The 26,705-nt window shown below is 43.4% G+C and overlaps 1 long non-coding RNA gene and 1 other non-coding gene across 2 annotated transcripts; one reads left to right on the top strand and one right to left on the bottom strand.

Moving 5' to 3' along the window:
* Positions 1 to 6,756: 6,756 nt before the first annotated feature.
* Positions 6,757 to 6,859, bottom strand: LOC111759288 (U6 spliceosomal RNA). The gene has a single exon (XR_002793334.2). It is a non-coding gene; the product is annotated as a U6 spliceosomal RNA (small nuclear RNA).
* Positions 6,860 to 10,901: 4,042 nt separating this feature from the next.
* LOC131278701 (uncharacterized) lies at positions 10,902 to 24,502 on the top strand. Its single transcript, XR_009186110.1, has 3 exons — positions 10,902 to 11,189; positions 22,183 to 22,239; positions 23,623 to 24,502. It is a non-coding gene; the product is annotated as an uncharacterized lncRNA (long non-coding RNA).
* Positions 24,503 to 26,705: the final 2,203 nt, after the last annotated feature.

Below are 26,705 nucleotides of genomic sequence, written 5' to 3'. Positions count from 1 at the left end.
AGGACAGAACCTACCAGTGTTTTTTCTAGCCCATACCTCTTTCTGGATGTGATGACTTGGAACTATGTTATTTTAACCTATTCCTGTGGGTGTGAACCCATAGTAAATAGGATCTTCTGATTAGGTTACTTCAATTAAGTTGTGATCCAAATGAATGAAGATAGGTGCTAATCTTAGTCCTGGGGTCCTTTATAAATAGAACAAAATTCAGACACGGGGAGAGAAAGCCATGGGGGAGCAGCCAGAAAGTGGAAGCCCACAAACCCAGCAGCCAGGAGAGGCCCCCATGTGCACTGCCAGGTGTCAGAAAAGCCAAGGCTGCAGCCAGTCCCAAAATGTCACAGTCTTCTGGGAGACAGCATTGCCTCAGTGACACGTTGATTCTGGATTTCTCCTAGCCTCAAAACGGTGAGCCAATTAATTCCCATTGGTTAAGTCAACCCATTTTATGGTATTTGCTTCAGCAGCTAGGAAACCAAAACACCGAGGATCACCCATCTCAGAATTCTTGACATCTCACGGTAGTGATGTCAGGCACCTCAGCCAGGCACACCCTTGGCCACGCCCTGGACCTTGTCAAGACAGCGTGTAGCTCAGAAATGCCAACACACCGGTTTCTGGCCAGAACTCCTTAAGCTTGCTCGCTTCGCCTGCTCACAGTTGACCAGCTCTGACATCACAACTCTCCTAGATTCATTTTCTGGACCTCACTCCATGAGTGGCTTCCTTCTTTCCCTTCCCTTCCACAGGGAGGTATCCCCCCTCCTTTTGTCCAAGGCCCATTCCTTGCCTGGGTGCTGGAATCCCTCCCTCCCTAGCCCTTGACACTCTGTGCCATCATGTTGCTTCCTTTTTCTCTATCTTCAGTCTCTCTTCTAGATCTCTCCCTCCCGCACGTAAGCAGCCAAGCTTCTTTCACCTTAAGATGCCTCCCTCTAGCTATTAGCCAGTCTTTCAGGTTCCCTTCCCAGCATAGCTTATTAAAGGAGCAGACCCCATTTGCCAGCCACTAATTCTCCATCTCATTCCCCCCCACCCCCGCTCCAATGGTTCTTCTCGAGGCCACAGCAACCACCTAATTGCAAAATCCAATGAATAGTTTTTGGTTGCTATTTTGCTAGTATTTTCTGTGGTATTTAATACTATGAGCCACTCCTTTGTTCTTGAATCCTATGGATTCCTTGGTTTACAAAGCATTCTCTCTTTCTCTCCCACCTTCTTTATGGATCCTCTTCCATTCTCTGGTCAATATCCCATACTTTTTCCTTATTTAACCCTTTTATCTTGCTTTTATTTGCATTCCTTGATATATCTCATTTCAGCTAAAGCTCACCATTTACTATGCAAGACATTTGACATTTCTGAGTCCCAGTAAAATGCAGTTGTGGTGACAACTAAAGCATTTGAAGGGCCGTGCCTGGCATGGAGTAAAGTCTCACTAAACGGTAGTGCTTTGTATTATTGTTGTTGATGATAAAACAATAAGCCTCCAGCTTACAAACTTACATCTTTTTTTTAAGCTTTTTTACTATGGTGACCTTTTTTTTCTTTTTAAGATTTATTTTTTATTTATTTCTCTCCCCTCCCCCCATTGTCTGCTCTCTGTGTCCATTCGCTGTGTGTTCTTCTGTGTCCACTTGCATTCTTGTCAGCAGCACCAGGAATCTGTGCCTCTTTTTGTTGGGTCATCTTGCTGTGTCAGCTCTCTGTGTGTGCAGTGCCACTCCTGGGCAGGCTGCACTTTTTTCGCACAGGGCGGCTCTCCTTACGGTGCACACTCCTTGCATGTAGGGCTCCCCTACACAGGAGACACCCCTGTGTGGCACGGCATTCCTTGTGCACATCAGCACTGTGTGTGGGCCAGCTCATCACACGGGTCAGGGGGCCTGGGGTTTGAACCCTGAACCTCCCATATGTTAAGTAGATGTTCTATCAGTTGAACCAAATCCGCTTCCCACTGTGGTGACTTTTAAACAGTCCCTAAAGTAGACAGAATAGCATAATGAATCTCCAGGTACTGATGACCCAGCCCCAACAATCATCAACCCATGGCCATTCCTTCCCCCCACCTCCATTCTCTATAAAAGGGACGTATTTTTTAAAAATCACATAACCTCAATGCCATTATCATAACAGAATGAAAGAATTCCTTATGTCATCAAATATCTAGTTTTTTGATATCCAGATTTGTAGATTTGATTTCCATAAGATACTGCCACATGGATGCCGTTAGCTCTCTGCAGGCATGGGCCAGTTTGCCTTCACAAGGAGGCCCTAGGACATGAACCTAGGGTCTCCCATATGGTAGACAGGAGCCCAATCAGTTGAGCTGCATCCACTTCCCTGCTTGACTTCTCTTTATATAGCACCAGGAACTGATCCTGGGACCTTCCAGAGTGGGAGAGAGGCACTCAATCTCTTGCTGTGTCCCTAATTGTTTCTCCTCTGTGTCTCTTTTTGTTGAGTCATCATGTTGCACCAGCTCTCTGCTCAGACCAGCTTGCCACATGGAGCCAGCTCTTTGCTTGGGCTAGCTTGCTGTGTGGGCCAGCTTGCTTTCACCAGGAGGCCCTGGGAATCAAACCCTGGACCTTCCATATGGTAGATGGGAGCCCAATTGCTTGAGCTACATCGGCTTCCTGAGAACCCTGTATTCTGAATCCCAGGCCTAGGCTCTTTCACTCACTGTGTCTGGGAAGAAAAACTCTGTAAACCCAGGCAACCAAGCTCAGAGGCCTTCCTGGTCCCTTGGAATTAGAACCAAAATTCTAAATGGCCCCATCAAATACTCCACTTAACAACTAAAATACCTATGTGCAATTCTCACCTGTGAGCACAGGAGCACTCTGGGATTATTAGCAGATGCCTTCCGTTTGAACAGTCGATGGGTTTGGAATGTTCAGTATGAGCTTGGAGGCTTGACCAGTCAGGTGTTTCGGTGGAATGCCCAGCGGGTCCAGGAATGCCGACAGGGGTCGGAGATAGGGGCTGGCCCTTGGCCACTGGCTCAAGATGAAATGGAAAAGCCAGAAAAAGATAGTGATTTTTTTATTAAGCTAAATATAATCAACTTAAAGCCCTGTCTTGTATTCTGAGATGAATGTCCTTCTTACTTTTCTGGTGTTAAAATGGCCTTTCATGAAATACTAATGACAGTAGATGACAGTTTATTTTAATGTCCTGAACGGCAGGGTTAAAAGATAGCCACCCTAGATAAGTCCCCCAAATTTCTGTTGAAGTGTTGCTGACCCAAAGAATCGCCGTGCCTGGTTACCATTTACCACCGTGGAGGGCCAGGAGAGGCTCATGTGACTCTGGGCTTCTCAGGGGTAGGGAGGACTGACCCCGTGGTAGAGCACAGAACTGTAAAAAAACTAAAATGTCTGGGTCAAGCTTTGCCACTCATTAGTGTAGAGAGAAAACTGCCATTGCCACTGTGGTGTTTGTTTATTTGTTTAATTGCGGTGAGCTATACATAACTCAAAATTTAACATTTTAACAATGTTAAGTGTACGATTCGGTGGTGTTTACTACATTCACAGGGTTGTGTAACCATCACCACTATTTCCAGAACATTTTCATCATCCTGAACAGAAACTCTGTAGCCGTTTAAGCAATCTCCTCCCTTTCCTCCCATCCCCCACCTTCTGGTAAACTCTTTTCTACTTTCTGTTTCTATGGATTTGCCTATTCTAGATATTTCATAGAAATTGAACTATACAGTACGTGGTCATCTGTGTCTGGCTTATTTCAGTTAGCATAATGTTTTCAAGATTCATCCACATTGTAGCATGTATAAGAACTTCCATTGTATGTATACATCATATTTTGTTTATTCATTTGTCTCTTGTTGAACATGGGTTATTTCCACCTTTTGGCTATTGTGAATAATGCTGCTATGAACACTGTAAAAATATCTGTTGAGGCCCTGATTTCAATTATTTTGGGTATGTGCCTAGGATTGGAATTTCTGGCTCGTATGGTAAATCTGTCTAACTTCTTGAGGAGCTGCCAAACTGTTTTCCACAGCAGCTGCACCATCGCTTTGGCTTTTAACAAACTTTTGTGTATTGCTTACTAGATGCCCAGCATTGTCTTAAGTGCTGTACAAGTATGATCTCATTTATTGTGAGCCTGTGAGGTAGGTGCTATTATTATCTTCACTTCCATTTTAAAGATGAGGAAACTGAGTCATGGGGTATTAAGAAACTTGCCTAAGGTCACAGCTAAGTAGCAGCAGAGCCAGGAGCTGGAGCCAGGGAGTCTGGTTCTGGAATCCGTGCTCCTAAGCCCTACACTAGCCTGCCTGGTTAGAAGCAATTTAAGACTTGTGGCATGTAATGGTCTATTTTCAGCTTCTGATTCCAGAGTCAGAAGTGCCTGTGGACTAAGCTGTTTGATCTCTGTTGAGCTGCTGTCACTGATCCCTTTTGAGCCCTTTCCAAAGAGGGACATGGGCCCTTTGACCAAGCCTTTCAAGACAACAGCAACAAAAGCAATGGACTTTGCATCAGTTTAGTAAACCCTTGTAGGTTTAGTAAACCTTTGAGTCTGGTCAAAGGCCTTCTGAGAGATCCTCGAGAGGTTAGGCTGATACTTTTTTTTTTTCAAAGCAATTTTATTAAAACATATTCACAGGAAGCAGATGTGACTCAACGGATAGAGCGTCCGCCTACCACATGAGAGGTCCAGGGTTCAAACCTAGGGCCTCCTGGCCTGTGTGGTGAGCTGGCCCACGCGCAGTGCTGCTGCGCACAAGGAGTGCTGTGCCATGCAGGGCTGTCCCCCACATAGGGGAACCCCACGTGCAAGGAGTGCGCCTCACAAGGAGAGCCGCCCCGTGCCACAAGTGCAGCCCACATAGGAATGGCACTGCACACATGGAAAGCTGACACAGTAAGATGACATAACAATAAAGAGACACAGATTCCTGTGCTGCCTGATGAGAATGCAAGTGGACACAGAAGAACACAGTGAATGGACACTGAGAGCAGACAATGGGGGGGGGAGGGGAGAGAAATAAATAAAAATAAATCTTTAATAAAAAAAACAAAAACATTCACAAACCATACGGTCTATGTGAAGTGTCCATTCAATGGCTTTTGTTATGATCTCAGGGTTGTGCATTCATCACTGCAATCAAAATTAGAGCATTTTCATTATTCCAAAAAGAAAACCCCTCTACCCATTAGCTGTTACCTCTCAATCTCTCTTTACTTCCCTTGCCATACATAGCTGCTAATCTAATTCCATCTCTAATTTACTTATATTTACATTTTATATAGATGGAGTCAAAATATGTAGTACTTTGTGCCTGGTTTCTTTCACTCTGCATAATTCTTTTTTTTTTTTTACAAGCCATGGAAAAATATTAATGTATTACTGTTCCCTACAGTCCATGCTTTGCTTTACGTGTAATTTTTCCCATATACCACCTTATAATTAACACCTTCTAGTATTAACATACATTTTTTCTGTTTCATGGAAAGACATTCTTATATTTGTATTATTATTTTTAAGATGTATTTTTTATTTCTCTCTCCTGCCCCCCCCCATTGTCTGCTCTCTGTGTCCATTCACTGTGTGTTCTTCTCTGTCTGCTTGCATTCTTGTCAGTGGCACCAGGAATCTGTGTCTCTTTTTTTGTTGTGTCATCTTGCTGCATCACCTCTCCGCATGTGCGGTGCCAGTCTTGGGCAGGTTTTTTTTTTTTTGCATGGGGCAGCTCTCCTTGAGGGGCACACTCCTTGCACGTGGGGCTCCCCTACGTGGGGGACACCCCTGCGTGGCATGGCACTCCTTGCATGCATCAGCACTGAACATGGGCCAGCTCATCACACGGGTCAGGAGGCCCTGGGTTTGAACCCTGGACCTCCCATGTGGTTGGTGGACGCTCTATCCGTTGAGCCAAATCCGCTTCCCTGTTTGTATTATTAACCACATGTATTGTCCACAAGAGGGTTCACTATGCTATCCAGTCCCGTGTTTAATCCTTTAACTTTCCTTTTAGTGACATACATGACCTTAAACTTTCCCTTTCATCCACTATCATACCCATATATTATCACTGCTAATTATATCACCGTAGTATGCTATCATCACCTCTATCTGTTTCCAAACATTTATAATCAACCTTATTACAAATTCTGCACATATTAAGCCTCTGCTCCCCACTCTCTTATTCTCATTCTATTTTTTGGTGACCTATATTCCAGCTATTAACTCCATGAGTTTGCTCATTATTTTTAGTTCATATTAGTGAACTTATACAACATTTGTCCTTTTGTATTTGGTTTGCTTCCCTCAACATAATGTCCTCAAAGTTCATCTTTGTTGTCTATGCTCCACCACTTCAGTTTTTCTTACAGCTGCATAATATTCCATCATATGTATATACCACATTTGCTTATCCATTCATTGGTTGATGAACACTTGGGTTGTTTCCATGTTTTGGCAATTGTGAATCATGCTGCTATGAACATCAGTGTGCAAATGTCTGTTCATGTCCCTGCTTTCAGTTCCTTTGGGTATATACCTAATGGTGGGATTGCCATATCATATCGCAGATGTATATTTAACTTCCTTAGGAATCATCAAATAGTCTTTCACTGTGGCTGCTCCATTCTACATTCCCACCAACAGTGAATAAGCATTGTTAGGCTGGTACTTTTAAAAAATATTTTGTAAAATAACCCTTTTTAAAAAAACTATAAATCTATATATTGTTAAAAATACACACCTTTGTGGAACCCCTTCACAAAACAGATAAAAGTGGAGGGATTATGTTGTCTTGCACAGAGGCCATGCTAATCTTCCCATATCGTTCCAAATTTAGTATATGTGCTGCCAAAGTGAGCACTATAGATGAAAAATCTTATGGTCAAATAAATTTGGGAAATCCTGGATGTGCTTACCTTGTTTTGAAAACTTCATTAAGTTATTAGTATGATAAAGTCTCTGAAAAGTCCTGTAGGTGGAGGGAAGGGGATCATTTTTTTTCCAAATGGATAAATTGAGTCATATTCATACAATGGAATACTATAGAGCAATGAAAAGAAACAACTGCTACATATAGATGCATCTTACAAATATAATGTTAAGTGGAAGAGGCCAGGTAAAAAGATATGATTCCATTTATATAAAGTTCAAAAAACAGGCAAAAACAATCTATGGAACTGGAAGTCAGAGTAGTGATTATTCTTAGAGAGATGAAGTAGAGGGAGCATGAGATGAGTTTTGAAGTTTCTGGTTGTATGTTGTATATTGATTTTTGTCACTATGTAGATGTGTTCACTGTGAGAAAATGATTTGTGAATTTTTCTGTATATATATCTTTCATTATGTTAAAAGAAATTATACAAAATAGTGTGATTATGACCAAGATATTTAAAATGAAGTCAAGGGAAATGGACTTGGCCCAGTGGTTAGGGCGTCCGTCTACCACATGGGAGGTCCGCGGTTCAAACCCCGGACTCCTTGACCCGTGTGGAGCTGGCTCATGCGCAGTGCTGATGCGTGCAAGGAGTGCCCTGCCACGCAGGGGTGTCCCCCGCATAGGGGAGCCCCACGCGCAAGGAGTGACCACGTAAGGAGAGCCGCCCAGCGCAAAAGAAAGTGCAGCCTGCCCAGGAATGGCGCCGCCCACACTTCCTCTGTCGCTGATGACAACAGAAGCGGACAAAGAAACAAGACGCAGCAAATAGACACAGAGAACAGACAACAGGGGAGGGGGGGGGGCGGGAATTAAATAAATAAATAAATCTTTAAAAAAATAAAAAATAAAATGAAGTCAAGAGGTCATTCTGAAGGTTATTCTCATGCAGGTCTCAGCCAAATATCTCAAAGTATATGAAACTTCAAACAACAATGTTCCTGAAACCCCTAAGGATAGCTGGACCATAAAACAAAACACAAGATAAAGAACTCAGTTAACTATCTAACCTGAAGGACAATTAGAGTACCCCAAATATCTACCAACCACTAACAGCTTGTGTATTCTTCTTTCCCTTTAAAAACCTTTGCCTGTAAAGATGGAGCATGATTTGGGCTGCTCCCTGAATCTTTGCTTCCCAAATTACAAGTGTAAGACCCCAAATAAATGCCTTTGTTGCTTTGTAGCTTAATTTATTCTAGGTTGACAATGAATATAATTTATTTTTTTAGATTTATTTTTATTTATTTATCCCTCCCCCTTGTTGTTTTGTGCTCACTGTCTGCTGGGTCCATTTGCTGTGTGCTCTCTGTGTCTGCTTGTCTTCTCTTCTCTCTTCTCTTTAGGAGGCACCAGAAACTGAACCTGGGACCTCCCATGTGGGAGAGAGGTGCTCAGTCATTTGAACCATCTCCGCTCTCTGCTTCGTTATCTCTCTCACTGAGTTTCCTCTTTGTGTCTCCTTTGTTGCGTCATCTTGTTGTGCCAGCTTGCTGCACCAGCTCACTGTCTTGCTTGTCTTCTCTAGGAAGCACTGGGAACCACACCTGGAACCTCCCATGTGGTAGGCAGGAGCTCAGTTGCTTGAGCCACATCCACTTCCCTAATTCATTTTTTAAAAAAGAACAAACACACCAATATGGAAGGGGCAAAAAAGTGTACATAAATTTGATTCATCAAGATATAGTTGTCTGGGAAGCGGACTTGGCCCAATGGATAGGGCGTCCGCCTACCACATGGGAGGTCCGTGGTTCAAACCCCGGGCCTCCTTGACCCGTGTGGAGCTGGCCCATATGCAGTGCTGATGCATGCAAGGAGTGCTGTGCCAAACAGGGGTGTCTCCTGCATAAGGGAACCCCATGCACAAGGAGTGCGCCCCGTAGGGAGAGCCGCCCAGTGTGAAAGAAAGTGCAGCCTGCCCAAGGATGGCACCACACACAGGGAGAACTGACACAACAAGATGATGCAACAAAAAGAAACACAGATTCCTAGTGCCGCTGATAAGGATAGAAGCGGTCACAGAAGAACACAGTGAATGGACACAGAGAGAAGACAAATGGGGGGCAAGAAGGGGAAAGAAAGAAAAAAAAAAGATATAAATGTTTTTTAAAACTGTTTTGGTACCAAGGGCCAGGGATTGAACCTGGGACCTCGTATGTGGGAAACTGGTGCTCAACCCCTGAGCCACATCATCTCCCCTGAGTTGTTTTGTTTTGTTTGTTTTGCTTGTTCTTTGTTTTCCTTTTTTTTTAGGAGGCACCCAGAACCAAAGCTGGGTTCTCCCATCTGGGAAACTGGTGTTCAACTGCTTGAGCCACACCTGCTCCCCCTGCAAGTTTTCTGAACCAGGTCATCTGGTACAAAAGTAAGATCCTGAAAAACTCATAGAAGGAAAGGGGAGTGTGGCCCTGAGCAGGGAGGCCCACACTTGACCCTGTAGTCTGTATTTCTGCTATCCTAATTCCTTTCGTATTTGTTTCCTGTTGCTGCTATAATAAATTACCACAAATTTAGTGATGTAAAACAGCACAAACTTATTGTCTTATGGTTCTGTAGGTCCGAAGTGTGAACTGGGTCTCAAATCAAGGTGTTGGCATGTCTGCGTTCCTTCTGGAGGCTCTAGGGGAGGATGGGTTTGCTCGCCTTTCCCAGCTTCAGAAGCTGCCTGCACACACTGGCTCGTGACCCTCTTCCATCTTCATAGCCAGCCGTGGCTGGAGAAGTCTTTCTCACACTGCCTCCCTCTGACAATGACTCTTCTCCTCCTTCTTTCACATTTAAGGATCTTTGTGTTTGCATTGAACCTACCTGGATAATTCAGGGTTATCTCCCTATTTTTAAATCAGCTGAATTGCAAACTTAATTCCTCTCTGTCATGAAACAGTAACATAGTCACAGGTCCTAGGGATTAGGCCATTATTCTGCCCACCACGCAGGAATTAGAAATCAGTCTCATATCCTAGTGTTTAATTTTTCCCCTCTCCTATTTAGCATGGCTTTTCTTTCAGATGGTTAGTATCTGATGAAAAAATTCGTTGAAAAGAGCCTCAAAGTAAAAGTAATAAACTCAACTCCCCACCACTTAAATGAGAGAAGATTTTTCTTTTCTTTTTTCCAAGGGGGCACCTGTTGCAACAGGAGTGCTATCGGTGTCAGGTAAGGAAGGCTCCCCTGCTTGTGGCAGACTTGGAAAACTGTGTCTCAGAGATCGCACCATAGCGTGCCAGTGAAATCATTCAGGTCTAGCATCTGACTCGAAGTGGAGCCAAGAAAGAGGCTTAAGAGGCAAGTGGTTTGAAGGTAAGGTGATGTAGGGATTCTGCAGCTGTGAGTCAGTTTCTTTGTTGGGGTCAGTTGTATAGTTTCTGCAGTATTCAAAGACTGTTGTTCAAAATGGTCCCTGAGGCAAACAAACAAGGAAGAGACCCAGGACTTCAGTTGTCTGGGCAGCAGGCAGCTGGGGGTGGTTCAGATATGCTGCTGCCATGGCAACATTGATTGCTGTCACCAGCAGGAATGAGCTAGAGAGTTAACATTGTCAGAGAACATATGGACAACCTGGACCAGAATTACCTGGGGAGCTCATTTACAATGCCAACTCCCAAGCCACATGGCCAGAGAGTCGTAACCAGTGGGTCTGGGATAGGATCTAGAATCTGCCTTTTAGAAAACTTCCCTGGCAACCTTTATGCCTGGTAAAGTATAAGAACCACTAATCCAAGAAGACAGTATATTACAGTTGTATATCCTCGGCTGAGGCCTCGCTTCTGTGGTCTGAGACCCAGAGCCACTCTCTTGAATATAAAGGCCCTGTCTTAAAAGGGCAAAGTGGACTGCTATTCCAGGAATTTATAATAATGGGTGCCGAAATGTTTTGTGTGCTAAGTGTTTAAATAGCCTTTTCAAGATTTCTACAAGCGTGGAACGTTTCCCCCCAAGGAATATCTAACATTGCACAGAGCAAGTCCTATACAAATATACTTTGGAACTTCCAAGGAAAATTTCCCAAATTGGGATATGTTCTCAAGATCATTATGAAGGTCTAGAGTGGGATCCAAAAAGGGATTGGCATGAACCAGGGTTGGAGAGGATGGCGAAAATGCAGGACTATGCCTCTGCTCCCGCTGAGTGCTACCTAAAGAGCACCGCTGAGGACACAGGTTTCCTGAGATTTCTGAGAATCACTGCTGTTGTGAGCCAGTTTTGCTGATGGGAGTGTGATCTTATCCCTCATGGATGTATGAAATTCATATTCAAGGTATTGTTTTTGTTTTACTCTAGTATTACTTGTAACTCAAGGTCCGGGCAGATTCTGGTTTGCTAGTCTTGACTGACATATATATATCCCCCTTACCCTCTGTTGGAAACCCCAGTTTTACTCAGGTATCTTCTCTCTCCTTAACTCTAGGCACAAAATCTGATTAACTGATGTATGGCCCTTCCTTGGCAATAGTTATTGGTCCAGAGGTCTGCATGTGTCGAACTTATCCCCATTAGACTGAAGGGCAGGACTTAGAGTCTGTGGTAGAGGAGGGGTCTTTTATTGACTTGAACAAGGACACTTGTAGTGACCCTACAAGCATGAGGAGAACCTACTTTAGGTTGAAGCCAACCCTGACGGCCACAGGGCAGAGATGAGACTGGTCCTTGATGGTAATGTCAGGTACTGAATCATTGACCCTGGAGTCTACCCATACCTCTAGACTTCCTTACTGCTTAAGCCTGATTTAACCAGGTTTCCTGTTGCTTGTTGTCAAAAGTCTCCTATGTCTATGGCCCCTTGCTTGCTTTGCGTTCTCTGGTTTTATGCATTTTATATATAAAAGGTAAAAAAGTAAAAAGCAATGAGAAGACCATGTGTAGTGGGCTGAAAGAATCAATAGTCTGTGGGTTAAAATCTGTTTCTGTAAGAGCTTTTGTGAGTGAATTGTGTTCTTGCTCCTGTGTTGTCCTATATCTTTCTGTTTCCACAAGTGTACAGATCCAAAGAAACAAATTCATTAAATTAGCTTCTACTTTCAATTCTTATCTCAAAAATGATTATATGTTTGTTTAGCTCCCTGCTATTATAGGAAATTGTTTACTGAGGTTGACGTGGATTGCCAAGATGGGAAAATTAGATCAATTAGGAAATGCTTTCATTAATGGTAGGAAGTTGCTATTAGTCAGCCAAAGGGATGCTGATGCAAAGTACCAGAAATCTGTTAGCTTCTATAAAGGATATTTATTTGACGTAAAAGCTTACAGTTACAAGGTCCTAAAGAGTCCAACTCAAGGTACCATAAGAGGTACTTCCTCATCAAAATCAGTTGCCATGTGTTGAAGCAAGGTGGTTGCCAATCCCTGCAAGGGTTCAGCCTTCCTCTCTCTCAGCTACAGGTTGGCACAGGGCTTGTTTCTTTCTATCATCTCTCCCCAGGGCTCCAGGATCACAGTTCTCTCCTCTGCTGTGTCTATGGAGCTTTCTCTCTTCCTGTGTCTCCTTCTGTGCATTTTGCTGGATTGGCTGGAGATATATTGATCAGACCTACCTGGAAACAAATTGTATTAGTGTCTCCCTCATATTTCCTCTCCAAGAGATGACTGATGACGTCTCAGGGAGGAGCATGGTTTGAGAGAAAGAGAGCTCTAGTTTGCTTCCTTGTTCTGTTTTAATAATTTAATCAAATTCACAGCATTGTAAAAGAAAGTAAAATCCACTCACAGATCTACCACATATTCACTGAGTTATTAATTTATTTAAGACACATATACTGAGTCCCAACTATGTGCCAGACTCTGAGCTAGATACTGTATTTCCTCTCAGTGGACAGTGTCCCTGCTCTCATGTACAATCCAAAGAGGAGGCAGATATTAAACAAATATCTCACACATACAGTTGCAAGTGTGGTAAGCACCGGAAAGGGAGGGGAAGATGCAGAGCAGAATGAAAAAAAAAATAACAGGAGAGCTTTAAGTTAGAATGGGTGGGAGTACTAGGGAAGGCCCCTCTGTGTCACATTGAGCTGCAGCCTTAAGGATGAATAGGATTTAGAGAGATGAAAAGAGAGGAGAACTGAGAAGAGCTTTTCAGGCGGAGGAAAAGTATATGCAGGGACAAAGGGCCTGGGTGTTTGTTACAGGATCTGCAAATGGCAATTTGAGGGAGCCAGGTGAACATGGAAGAAATAGTCCTATTGATGTAGTTGATTCTGACTCTCCTGTCATCTTCATCTCTCCTGTACTCCTGAAGCTCTTAGGGTCACTTCTATGATATGGAACTTATAATAACCCACTGGAGTGGCTTATATCCTAAATAGATGGTCAGCAACTCCAGTGCAGGGCAGAGGTAGGGGATCAATTTAAATCTCCAATGTCTAGCATGTGGTAGATGAGCAATAAATGAAACGATCACGATAAAGCTTGCAGATCTCACTCTAGCATTCTCAATACCCAGTGGAAGTTTTAACAGGCACGTGGGAGGTTTTTGCTTGATTGAAATTAATTAATTTAATGAGTATATGAGGCAATTGATTGGTTGGCTGCATCCCATTCATTTAAACTATGCCTCTGATCCCACTCACTCCCCCGCTTTTCACCCTTCAGTTAATCCCCAACCACTTAAAGAAGGCCCAGAGCATAAACATGGCCTCTAGCGGCCTCCACGTTCTGACCCTGCCTCTCTCCCTTTCTCCCTTTCTCTCTAGGCTTCAGGCATGCCCAGCCTCAGGTATACATCCCTACCTTAGGGCCTTTGCACCTGCAGCTCCCTCTTTGGGGAATTTTTCCACTCCACCAATCAGGCCCCCTCTACTTTTTTTGCCTAAGTCCTGCTTGTCCTGCTGTGTTCATCTGAAATGTCATTTCCTCAGGGAAGTGTTTTCAGACCCCCCACCCCCTCCCCAGCCCCAGCCCGGTTTTGTTCTCCCTCATAGCCTCTTGGTACTTTTCCTGCATAGCCAACATTGTAGAACAATAATTCTTTGTTTACTTAATGCCCATCTTCCCAAGCAGTCATCCAAACGCCATGAGGGCAGAAACTTGTGTGTTGCTCAGTGTTGGGCACATGGTAAGTGTTCAAGCATATTTTGGAATAAATGTAGGTACTCTTAAGTCTTTTGTGGATGCTCTGCCTCTCATGTTGGACTAGATGTTTTCTAGTTAGACTAAATGTTTTCCAATTGAGTGTCTCCTCTCATAAGCCTATATTGGACTCTTATCACAGTAAATACTGACATAATGCTGTGGGAGAAAGAAGGGGAACAAAAGAGGAGACCTTTGAGCCAGCTATTTGAAAGTTAAGACTGAAAACTTCCTGGGAGAAAGACTTTTGGGCAACAGGAGGCTGTTTTTAGGCCTCAGGGCAGGGTCTTGAGCAATGCTTGTGTTTCTCTGAGAGCTTCTGCCAAGCAGCAGAAAAACTGTTGCGTGACCTGTGAATTGTGAATTCTGCTCGCATTCTGGGTGACTCCCAGCTTACTGGATTCTAGAGAGAGCAATGTTGACCAGACGGGCAGGACAGCCATGTGGGCGTGTGGGCAGGAAGTTTGGTGAGAGACCATTCAGGGCCACAGCGGGGCAGCTCCCTTGCCAAGAAGTGTCCAGGCCCTTCAGCTCATGTGAAGGTAGAGACCCCAGTCAAGCCCCTCACGACTCCTCGGTGCCTCCTCGGGCTCCCTAGCCCTGTGTTAGAAGGTTGCTCTATGAGATGGCATGTCTTATCTTACCTACGAAAGTCGTAAGGCCAAATGTCCTCTCCTTTTGCTTTCTTTTTCATTTACAAAATTAATTTTTGGTTACAAAAGCAATACATGAACACATTTTTTTTCTAACATGTTACAAATAAAGCTAATGCTTCCTTTCATGATTACCTCCAATCCTGCTCCTTCATCCCCATCCCTAGAGATAACGTCTGGTATGTGTTTGGGATGTAGCCATATGGACTTGTTTAAAAAGTCCTTTACAAACTTAATGTGTGATCATAGGAAATAGTACCATGTATGTTTTTGTTTAGTTTTATAAATTAAAATTTTTTTAAAAATTTTATTTATTTTTGTTTAGGTTTAATTTTTATTTTAAAATAATTTTAGATTTACGGAAGAGTTGCAAAGATAGTATAGAGAGTTTTAGTATACCCTTCACCTAGCCTCCTCTAAAGCTAACTTCTTTATCCAGTCATGGTTCAATGACCAAAAGTAAGAAATTAAAATTAGTACAATCCTATTAACTAAACTACAGACTTTTTTTTATAGATTTCACCAGTTTTACTGCTGATATGCTTTTTCTATTCTAGGAACTCCTTCAGGATACCACACTGCCTTTAGTTGTCATATCTCCTTGGTCTTCTCCAATCTGTGACAGTTTCTCAGTCTTTCTTTGTCTTTCATGACCTTGACATTTTTGAAAAGTATAGATCAAGTATTTTATAGGATATTCTTCAGTTTGTGCTTGTCAGATGTTTTCTCATAATTAGACTGAAGTTTTATATTTTGGGGAAGAATTTTTAAAAATATCAATACTATACTTTGCAATTTGCTTTTTTCATTCAACAATATGTTTTTAAAAATTTTTATTTTTAAATATTTTCAACTTAGAGGACAGCTACAAAAGTAATACAAACCCCTTACAGAGAAATCCAACATACTTCCACCCCCCAGATACCCAGATTATCAATTTTACTGTTTTGCCACATTTGCCCTTCCTTCTTCATCCCTTCTTTCTTTCCTTCCTTTCCTCCTATCTATCATGTCTATTTCTCAATCCATTTTCTTGAGTGTAGGTTGTATACATCATGCTCTTTGAATACTTAATGCTGTCAAGTACATTTCCTAAGAACAAGATTGTTCACTTATGTAACTACTGTAAGTACAGTTATCAAGTTTGAGAAATTTAACATTAATATAAAAACTGTATAGTTTGATTTTTCCCCATATGTCCCAATAATGTCCCTTTGAATCTTTTCTCCTCCCTTGTTAGTTTCTATCCAGGACCATGTTTTGCATTAGATGTCATTATCTCGTTGTCTCTTTAGTTGCTCTTTCTTTTTCCCCCTTAATTGTGGGAACATATGTACAATTTAAGTTTCCCATCTCAGCCACTCCAAAATATGGATTTGGTGGAATTAGTCACATTCACGATATTGCGGTACCCTTACCACTTCCATATCTAAAACATTCCCATCTCTCCACACAGAAACCCTACACCCATCATGCATTAACCCTCCATGCCCCCTGCTCCCCAGCCCCCACCCTTGGTAAATTGTACTCAATTGCCGTCTCTATAAGTAGTATAAATATTCTAGGATATTTTCTTTATAGTTACCATGGGACTGAAATTTAGCATTCTAAATCTATAACAATATTGTTTGCTGCTTTGATACCAACTTAACCTCAATGTGTATACAAACAATGTTCCTATATCCCTCTTTTCCCCCACCTTTATGCTTTCTTGTCACAAATTACATGTTTATACATTGAGTCCAATACCACTGATTTATCATTATATATTTTAAAATATTTATTTATTTATTTCTCCCCACCCCCTTTTGTTTGCATTTGCTGTATCTGTTTGTTGTGTGCTGGTCCTTTTTTTTTTTAGGAGGCACCAGGAACCAACCTAGGACCGCCCATGTGGGAGGGAGGTACCTAATTGCTGGAGCCACCTCCACTCCCTGCTTTGTTGTGTCTCTCATTATGTTTTTCCTCCATGGATATATTGATACACTAGATGGTGTCCCACAGGCAACCAGGTGTTTGGCTGTGGACCTACAGAACAGTTTTGCCAATGTTCAACGGGCACTTAAGACTGAAAAATGAAGCAGGTCACTCTATATAGTATAATAGTAACCGTTTATTAGGGCACTTATGACCAGGAAGCTGGTCCTGGGTGGTGGCAGGATGTTCAGGGTAGCACTCTGCACCACTCAGATGAGTAGTGAGAGTTATATAGGATAAGAACAAGGAAGGCATATATCCAAGATCATAAATATGTTTATTTGAAGTTACTGATGTATAGCAGCAGTGGTTTTAATTTTATTTTTTATTCCCCCCTTCCCTGAGATGGCTCCCTCATCTGTCTGCTCATCTTCTTTTAGTAGGCACTGGGAACAAAACCCAGGACCTCCCATGTGGGAGGCGGGCGTCCAACTGCTTGAGTGACATCTGGTTCCAAGGAGTAGTTTTAGTGCAGATAGCTATTATACCTAGGAATCTGCACGTGTACTTTCTGATGTACTAGAGGTTTGTTTTCTGTTTTTGTCTTATCATTGGAATTAATGACGTCTCTGAATTATGGCCTCACGGTCCATGCCTCAAAAACCCTCTCTTACATTCTACATGTCCCTCTTCTGTGAATATCCCTGAGAGGCAAATGAGGGGCACATCTGGAGGTTGAAGCCACAACAACAATATAGGGCACATATGTTAATACCTATGCCTGCTAATGTTAAGAGAAAATTAGTGAAGCAAACCCCCAAGCCCCCAGTAGCTGATGAAACCAAGTGTGAAAGCATCAGGTACCCCCATAATAGTGATAGCTGATATTTCATTTTTCATCTGTGATAAAAGATCAGTGATATTAGTTTCATTATCAGGTATATATGTACAACACCTAGTTTTAATTAAGGCACAAGCCTCCCTGTGCTGCTGTGATAATATCTAAATCATATGATTTTGGAGGACTAATCTCTTCACAAATAAAACAAACTGCTGTTCTGGTGAGGTTACATTTAGATGGGATTGGTTTGGCTCAGCTGGTTTCCTTAGGGCCAGGCTGCAGTCTGTCAAGAAAAGAGATCACGTTTTAAATCCTCTTTCCTCTAGAATCTAAATGGCAGGTTTGTTTTTTTTCCCCCCTTTTTCCCCTACTTGCTACCCTTTTGTGGCCCTGAAAAAGGGATCTAAATATGAGATTAACTTAAGCCCCTCCTTGACCTTCTCATTGCTTATTAGATTTTGTGCCAAGGAAATGAAGGCCCCAGTGCTTCACACCTTGTCTTCTCTGAGTCGTTGGCAGAACAAAGAGATACATCAAACAGTCCCAGTTTCTTTTCATTTATCATTTCTTTCTTAAGATTTCCAGGTCCTGACAGAAGCCATGGAAGAGACCTTGGGTTATGTCTGAACTTAACATCCGCAATTGTTGGAGTGCGGATGGGTGGGAGAGAGAGAGAGAGAGAGAGAGAGAGAGAGAGAGAGAGAGAGAGAGAGAGAGAGAGAGAGAGAGAGAGAGAGAGAGAGAGAGAGAGAGAGAGAGAGAGAGAGAGTCAGGTGCTGAGGAGCTGGGCATGGCCCCATGTCCTGATCGGTGGCAGTCTGACTCTGCTCTTGGGTCTGTCTATACAGTCACTAGCGTAACTGTAATGATCTCACTCCTAACTGTGACATTTTTATCAATTGCATGAATAAATACATAAAGGTTAGTAAAAATAATGGACAGAAGTTTCTTCTGTTAATAATCGAATACTTTGCTTGCTATCATTTAAAGCTTTAATGGTATAACGTGCAAGGGCACCTACTTGTAAAGGAGTATCCGAGGTTTTCACTGAGGGGAGGAGTATGGTTAGGGATATTCCCACCAAGCTATCCCATGTGTCCAGGGGGCTTTCAGGGCTGGAATGTTATGGGTGTCTCTGGTAAAGTGTTTAGTGTTTGTCCCAATAAGAGGGACTATCCTAGCGTGCATCAGCCTGTCCAACCATACGGTAAAATGGCCATAGGTGATTTCCACATGCCCATACACCCTGGCTACGGGCTGGGTAAACACCATGGGTATAGTTTTTGGCCTATATCCTGGATACTGTGTATCAGATTAACATATGTTTGAGTGCCTGCTCACATGGGAGTCCATTCTAAATGTATAGGAGTGTTATTACCTTTCATTTCGTCTCACTCTAAGCATAGGGGTGCTGTCTCCTCTAGGGCACCTTATTCAGCTGTGACCCATTCTAGTCCGTCCCATACTGAGTACTCTAGAGAGGAGCATCTTGTGTTCAGTTTGTTTCTATGTTGTATCTATAGTTTTAGTTGTTAGATGTGCGATTAAAAATAGGTTAGTTAATGGTAAATTCCAATCATGACAAGACTGTGTGTCAGACATTCAGGATCTTCATTCTGTTAGGTTGAGCGGTAATACTGTCCAAGGCAGTCCATCTCCGGTAGAAGGCAGCAGCTGTCCACACACCCAGCAGTCAGTCTGGCTATGGGTTGTAATTACTTTGGTTGTCTGTTTCAGGAATTTATTTCATTCTGTTGTAAAGATTAGAAACATTAACCTAGGAACAGTACAAGATGCTTAGTGGGAGCTAACATGGGAAGGTCATGGCTGTTTCTTAATAGGTAAGTTATAGGATCTTCTCCTGACAAGATAGTTCCCCACATTGGCTTCTTCCTCAGGGAGGTGTACCAGCCTTTAGCCCGTAAGGGTTCATGGTATCAGATAGGACATTATGTAGAGGAGACTGTGTATTAAATCATGATAGGAGTGTGATGTCTGCCCCAGCTTTTATAGAGAAGGCTGTCTGTAAATTACAGCAATGGGGACCTCCTACATGTATAATAAGAGTCAAAGTTATTGCTAATTCCTTTCCCTGTCCCCAAGGAATAAGACTACCAATCAGCTTGGGTGGCATTTTACAGCATAGGCCCCACCAAATTTGGTGGGTGCCTTTGGGAATGGCCTGTGGCAATCTCATTATGAGTCCCTGTTCTGTTCTAATTGAAGGTATATGGTTTTTAAAAAATTAATTAAAAAAAAATTTATCTTCCCCTCTCCCCACCCCATTGTCTGCTCTGTGTATCCATTTGCTGTGTGTTCTTCTGTGTCCCCCTGCATTCTTGTCAGCGGCACCAGGAATCTGTGTCTCTTTTTTAATTGCATCATCTTGCTGCATAGGCTTTCCATGTGTGCGGCACCGCTCCCGGGCAGGCTGTGCTTTTTTCGTGTGGGGTGGCTCTCCTGGTGGGAGTGCACTCCTTGCGCATGGGGCTCCCCTACGTGGGGGCACCCCTGCGTGGCATGGCAGTCCTTGCGTGTATCAGCACTTCGCGTGGGCCAGCTCACCACACGGGTCAGAAGGCCCTGGGTTTGAATCCTGGACCTCCCATGTGGTAGGCCAGGATTGAGCCGAATCTGCTTCCCTGAAGGTATATCTTTTTCCAATGTTACTTCAATTCTTATTGCTGATGGAGTGGACATCAGGGTCTTGAAATGCTCATATTCTGATGTTTGTCCATTTGTTGGTGCAATTTTTTTAACCTAATTGCTTCCTGGAAACAAGATGCCCACCCACGCAATGAGTGGTTTGGAGATAACTGTTACAGCTGTTGTTTTAAAATACCACTCTTGGGAAACGGACTTTGGCCCAGTGGTTAGGGCGTCCGTCCACCATATGGGAGGTCCGCGTTCAAACCCCGGGCCTACTTGACCCGTGTGGAGCTGGCCCATGCACAGTGCTGATGCGCGCAAGGAGAGCCTTGCCACACAAGGGTGTCCCCCGCGTGGGGGAGCCCCACGCGCAAGGAGTGCGCCCCGTAAGGAGAGCCGCCCAGCGTGAAGGGAAAGTGCAGCCTGCCCAGGAATGGCACCACCCACACTTCCTGTGCCGCTGACAACAACAGAAGCGGACAAAGAAACAAGACGCAACAAATAGACACCAAGAACAGACAACCAGGGGAGGGGGGGGAAATTAAATAAATAAATAAATCTTTAAAAAAAAAAAATACCACTCTTTCTCTCCATTAGGCCAGTGGCCTGGGGGTCCTTGTGGCAATTTTTCTTTCTTGCACCCAGTCCTGGACTTGGTAACCTGCAAAATGGATGCCTTGATTTCTGTCAGTGTGTTGTGGGTACCCATACATACAAGAAAGTTTCTTGAGTCCTTGTATTGTTGAAGCTTAATAAGCTCATTGACATCCAAAAGCTTGTAGAATGCCTGAAGCAGTATCTACACAGGTCAGTCCATGCTTTTGTCCATCTGACAGAGGAAGGGGTCCCAGATATTCTCTTTGCCTGTGTTGCTCAGCCTGCATTCCCTGCAGTATTTGCCTCATATTATGAGGTAGGGGGTTCCTCCATCTAGTGCATGTTATACAAGGTTCACAGGCCGTAAGCACATTGCTATAGTTCAAAGGGAGATGTAACCTTTTACATAATTTCCATACAGTTTTAGGACCCTTGTATCATGATTTATCGTGTAGCCAAACTGCTTGACATTGGTTTTTGTCAATGCATCTAATTATAGCTAATGTGTTGGCTTCCAGATTTCCTGAAGTATGGGCTGGAACATTCTGGATCATTATTTTTGCATTAGAGTTTTGTTCACAAACCCAGAGTTTTATCCTGTATATTTTTACCGGCTATGGTCCTTTTTTTTTTTTTTTTTAAGATTTATTTATTTTATTTCTCCCCGCCTTGTGGCTTGTTCCATTCTTTGCTGTGTCTTCTCTGTGTCCATTCACTGCACATTTTTTCTGTATCTGCTTGTCTCCCTTTGCTGCGTCATCTTGCTGCGCCAGCTCTCTGCAGTGCACGGGCCAGCTTGCCTTCACAAGGAGGCCGTGGGACACGAAGCCAGGGCCTCCCGTGTGGTAGACGGGAGACCAACTTACTGAGTCACAATCGCTTCTCTATTGTCCATTTTTCCTGTTGCCACTGTCCCATCCACAATACATGGCTCAGCTGTTGGTATATATGGAAATCAGCATAGGTTCATGGACCACCCAGTCAGCCTGGAGCTCAGCCTGTTGACTACTTTGACGTTCTCCCCCATCCATTCATATGGTGTCCATGGTTATTTGAACTGCTATGGCTTGCCATATTGGGGGGGGGGGCGTTGTTCTGTGCAGGAACCATCAGTATACCAGGTGTCTCCCAGTGGGGCTCCTATACCCCCTATTACTGATGCTACTTTCTCTCTCACCAGCAGGATAGTGCAGGAGAGTTCAGATTTTCTATATATGTAACTGCCTCCAATAATTTATTTAAGTCTTCAGATAGTGGACTAATATGGGGAGAATTCTGTTGTAAATAAGCATGCCATTTTTGTAGTGTGCTAGCCTGAGCACAAGTACTTTTAGGCTGAATAATCATCCACTTATTGGCAATGATGTTTGTATGGTTATTGGCAAAGTCATTTTTATAGACTCGGTTTGCACAAGAGCAAGATATACTGCTAACGGCTGTTTTACAATAGGACTATGTAATTGTTATGTTCCTTTCCATAGCTGGAACCAGAACCACAGTGGTACTTACTTCCCATGTTGTTTTTGCCACAGGCTCTACCCTTCTGGATCGCTGGCCACACAAATTCACAAGTTTGCCCTGCTATTAAGGTACCTATCTTTGCTTGTTGGAATGTTTGTTCAGCCGCAGTATCCCAATGCTACTAAGCCCCCTTTTTAAAATTAGTCTATATAATGGTTGAAATGTTTGAGCTAGGTGGGGCATAAAGGGTCTTCAGTAATCTAATAAAGCTATAAAGACTTTGAAATATAGCAAAGTCTTGCAGTTCCTTTCTAATGTGGGTGTTAGATACATTTGTATGTTATCTATGACCACAGCTGGAATGACCTTTGTCTTTCTTGGCCAAACCACCCCTAGGAACTTTATGAACTGTCTGGGCCCTTAGATCTTGGCATCATTGATGGTCTCTCCTTGGTTTGTTAAAAGGCACCATAATGGCAGGGTTACTGTTTCTAGAGATGTGATACTATCAGAAGTAAGCATAATATCATTAATATAGTGAAACATAGCAACATTTGGTGGCTTTTTCCATCTTGCTAGGTCAGCTGCTACCATTCTGTGACAAATGGTGGGGCTATGTATGTACCCTTGTGGTGAGACTTGGATTGTCCATTGCTGTCCTTACCATGTAGATACAAATTGATCTTGGCTATCTTCAGCTAGTGGAATATTGAAAAAGGTGTTAGCTAAGTCTAATACATAATGGAATTCTCCTAACTAGGCTGATAGGTTATCAAGAAGCATTGCAATATTGCAATATTGGGCAGTGTGGCATGAATGGGAGGAATAACCTTATTCATTTCTCAATAACCGGTTGTCATTCTCCAAGTGCCATCAAGTTTTCTTACTGGCCATACAGGACTATTAAATGGGCCCTGTGCTGGTCATATGATCCTCACTCTGGCTGGTTCTTGTGGCATCTCACTGATTTCAGCATGTCCACCCAGGAGGCAGTATTGATTGGTATGGGCAATTTGTATTTCCTTTTCTGTAAATTGCCTATTTATATTCGTATTAGTCAGCCAAAGGGATGCTGATGCAAAATACCAGACATCTGTTGGCTTTTATAAAGGGTATTTATTTGGGGTAGAAGCCTACAGTTACCAGGCCATAAAGCATGTTACTTCCCTCACCAAAGTCTGTTGCCACGTGTTGGAGCAAAATGGCTGCTGATGTCTGCTAGGGTCCAGCCTTTCTCTTCCTCTTAAGGGTCTGTGGTCCCAGCTTTTTCTAGTATCAGCTGTAGGATGGGATGAGTCTCATCTCTCTCCAGGCTCAGCTGCTCTGCTTGCTCTACAAGGTCAGGTGTAAACTATCAGGCAAACGGCTCATCTCTCTTCCCAGGGCCTCTGCCTCGTCTAATGGAGCTTTCTCTCTTTCCTCATATATCTGCTTCTCTGTGTGTTTACTTCCTGGGGCACCAGCATTAAAATTCCCTTGTGTCCTCCTTCTCTGTGTCTTTACTTCCCCAGGCTCCACATCGAAACTGTCTCCTGGGAAGCAGATAGGACCTCTGCCTACCATATGAGAGGACCTGGGTTTGATCCCTGGGGCCTCCTGGTGGAAAAGAAGTAGAGAAAGCATGCCTGCATGGTGAGCCAGTGCCCATGTGGTGAGATGAGTGCCTGCGTGGCAAGCCAAGTGCCCATGCAGCGAGCTGAGTGCCCATGTGGCGAACTGATGCCCGTGCAGCAAGCTAAGTACCTGCATGGTGCACCAAGTGGCTGTGCAGGAAGCCAGTGTCCATGAATGTGAGTCACGCAGCAAGATGATGAGCCAACAAAAAGAGAGACGAAGGGGAGAGTCGAGGTGAAAGTGCAGCAGAGACCAGGAACTGAGGTGGCACAATTGACAGCAAATTGCTGTCCACATCAGAGGTGCCCATGATCGCATCCCAGTGCATCCTAGAGGAGAAGGATGAGAAGACAAAAAGAGAAATAGAGGGAAACGGACTTTGGCCCAGTGGTTAGGGCGTCCGTCTACCACATGGGAGGCCCGCGGTTCAAACCCCGGGCCTCCTTGACCCGTGTGGAGCTGGCCCAAGCGCAGTGCTGATGCGCGCAAGGAGTGCTGTGCTACACAGGGGTGTCCCCCGCATAGGGGAGCCCCACGCGCAAGGAGTGCACCCATAAGGAGAGCCGCCCAGCGCGAAGGAGGGAGCAGCCTGCCGAGGAATGGCGCCGCCCACACTTCCCGTGCCGCTGAGGACAACAGAAGCGGACAAAGAAACAAGACACAGCAAAAAGACACAGAAAACAGACAACCGGGGGAGGGGAGGGGAATTAAATAAATAAAAATAAATCTTTAAAAAAAAAAAAAAAAAAAAAAAGAGAAATAGATACAGAAGATCACACAGCGAATGGACATAGCAAAAACAGCAGGGAAGGGGAGGGAAGAGGGGAACAGGGAGGGGGAGAGGTGGGGGGAGAGGGGGAGGGGGAAGGGGAGGGGGAAAGAAAAAAAATCTGTCTCCTCTACCTTGTTTTCTCTGTGAGTCCCTGCCCACCAAGGGGAAAGGGAACTCGTTGACATCTTACTGATGTGGCCCACTCAAAGCCTAGTCATAATTTAATTAAGGAAAAGTGAAACCGCTGAATTCAATACAGTCTAAGGGTATCACTAGCCTAGAGGAAAAGACCAGTTTGTAAACATAATCAGTATTTCTTTTTGGAATTCATCAATATCAAACTGCCCCAATATTCTTTGTCCATTTTTCTAGTGGATTATTTGTCTTTTTTTCTCATTGATTTGTTAAGAGTTCCTTATAGTGAAGCAGATGTGGCTCAAGTGGTAAGGCTTCCACCTACCATATGGGAGGACCCAGGTTCGGTCCCTGGGACCTCCTGGTGAAAAAGAAGAGAAAGTGTGCCTGTGTGGTGAGCCAGTGGCCACACGGTGAACTGAGTGCCCATGTGAGTGCCTGTGTGGTGAGCTAAGTGCCCATGTGGGTACCTGCATGGTGAGCCAGTGTCGGTGCAAGTGAGTCACACAGCAAGATGATGGCGCAACAAAAGAGAGACAAAGGGGAGAGTCAAAGTGAAGGAAGCAGAGGAACTGAGATGGCACAATTGACAGGAGCCTCTCTCCATATCAGAGGTCCCCAGGGTCAAATCCCTCTGAATCCTAGAGGAGAAAGATGAGAAGACAAAAAGAGAAATAGATACAGAAGATCACACAGCAAATCGACACAGCAAAAACAACAGGGTGGGGGTGGGGGTGGGGGTGGGGGAGGGAAAAAATAAATCTTAAAAAAAAAGAGTTCCTTATATATTCTAGGTATATAAATCCTTTGTCCATTTTATATATTGCAAATATTTTCTCCTAATGTTTGCCTCTAAACTTTATTTCCCATTTTGTCTTTAAGTTATTTCATATCTCTGATTTATTGTTTTGAAACAAAGTTCTTGATTATAAAAGTAATAGAAACAATGTAGAAAATTTGGAAAATTTGTGGAAAAGTATAAAGAAAAAAACAACTACTCCAAATTTTTTTACCGAGAAAACCACTATTAACATACTGTATTACATATTTCCTTCCAGTCTTGTGTCTGTGCATGCACACATTTTTTGCAGTTGAGATCACACTGCACATACAATTTGTATGTGTGTATATATATGTACACACAGAAACACACACACATATATATTTATTGACTCAGTACCATAGTCTTTACATACAAATCCTGGCCTTTTTATTTTTCTAGGAGGTACTGGGAATTGAACCCAGGGCCTCATACATGGGAAGGAGGTGCTTAACCACTTGAACTACATCAGCTTCCCTGCACTTGGTTTTAAGGTGGTGTGAATAAAGCTGTTAGGCTAATTTTCAACTCCTGTTTCCTACCCCCACCCTCAACACTGAAAAATCTAGGTGAGAGGGCCCAAGATCAACTGTCCTCAGCTGACCTGAATCGAAGTTGGCTCCAAACAAAGAGTGGTAAGAAATGGAAAAGCAGAGTGCTTTTTAAAAAGACTTGGAGGTTTTAGTTGACCACAAGCTCAATATGACTTAATAGTGCACATACCAAGAACTTTATTGCAGAACTGCAAGGCAGTAAATCCTACAAAGAGTCCTGCTTTGCTGTGATGGCACTACGAACATTTGGTTCGGTCCTGGGTGAAATACTCTATAGCAGTTACAATGAAACAGACCTGGTGCAGTGGAGAATGAGAAAGAGGGCAAAGACACTCAAAACCAAGACAGAAGAGGAACAATGGAAGGAATGGGAGATACTGATCTCGAATAAGAGAAGACTTTGGGCAGATGTGGTAAATTATTTTCTGAAAAGTAGAAGATGATAAGGGATTAGACATGTTTGTTCTCTGAGACTCCAAAGGCTAGAACTTGGGCCAGTGGGTGGAAACTTCAGAAACACTTTCTAACTGATCAGAGCTGCCAGGACCAAGAAACGCAATGCCCTGGAAATAGTGGGCTTTCAGTCATTAAGGAGTCTTCATGCAGACAGGGGAGTCCATATAATAACAACTAACGTTGAGCGCTATGTGCCAGGACTGTGCTAGACGCCTTACCTGTAGAATCTTATGTCATCTTGTC

Source organism: Dasypus novemcinctus, chromosome 6 (genome assembly GCF_030445035.2).
Source record: "Dasypus novemcinctus isolate mDasNov1 chromosome 6, mDasNov1.1.hap2, whole genome shotgun sequence".
Classification (NCBI taxonomy): Eukaryota; Metazoa; Chordata; class Mammalia; order Cingulata; family Dasypodidae; genus Dasypus; species Dasypus novemcinctus.
The sequence above is the reverse complement of the archived record's forward strand: the minus strand, read 5'-3'. Positions and strand labels throughout refer to the sequence as shown.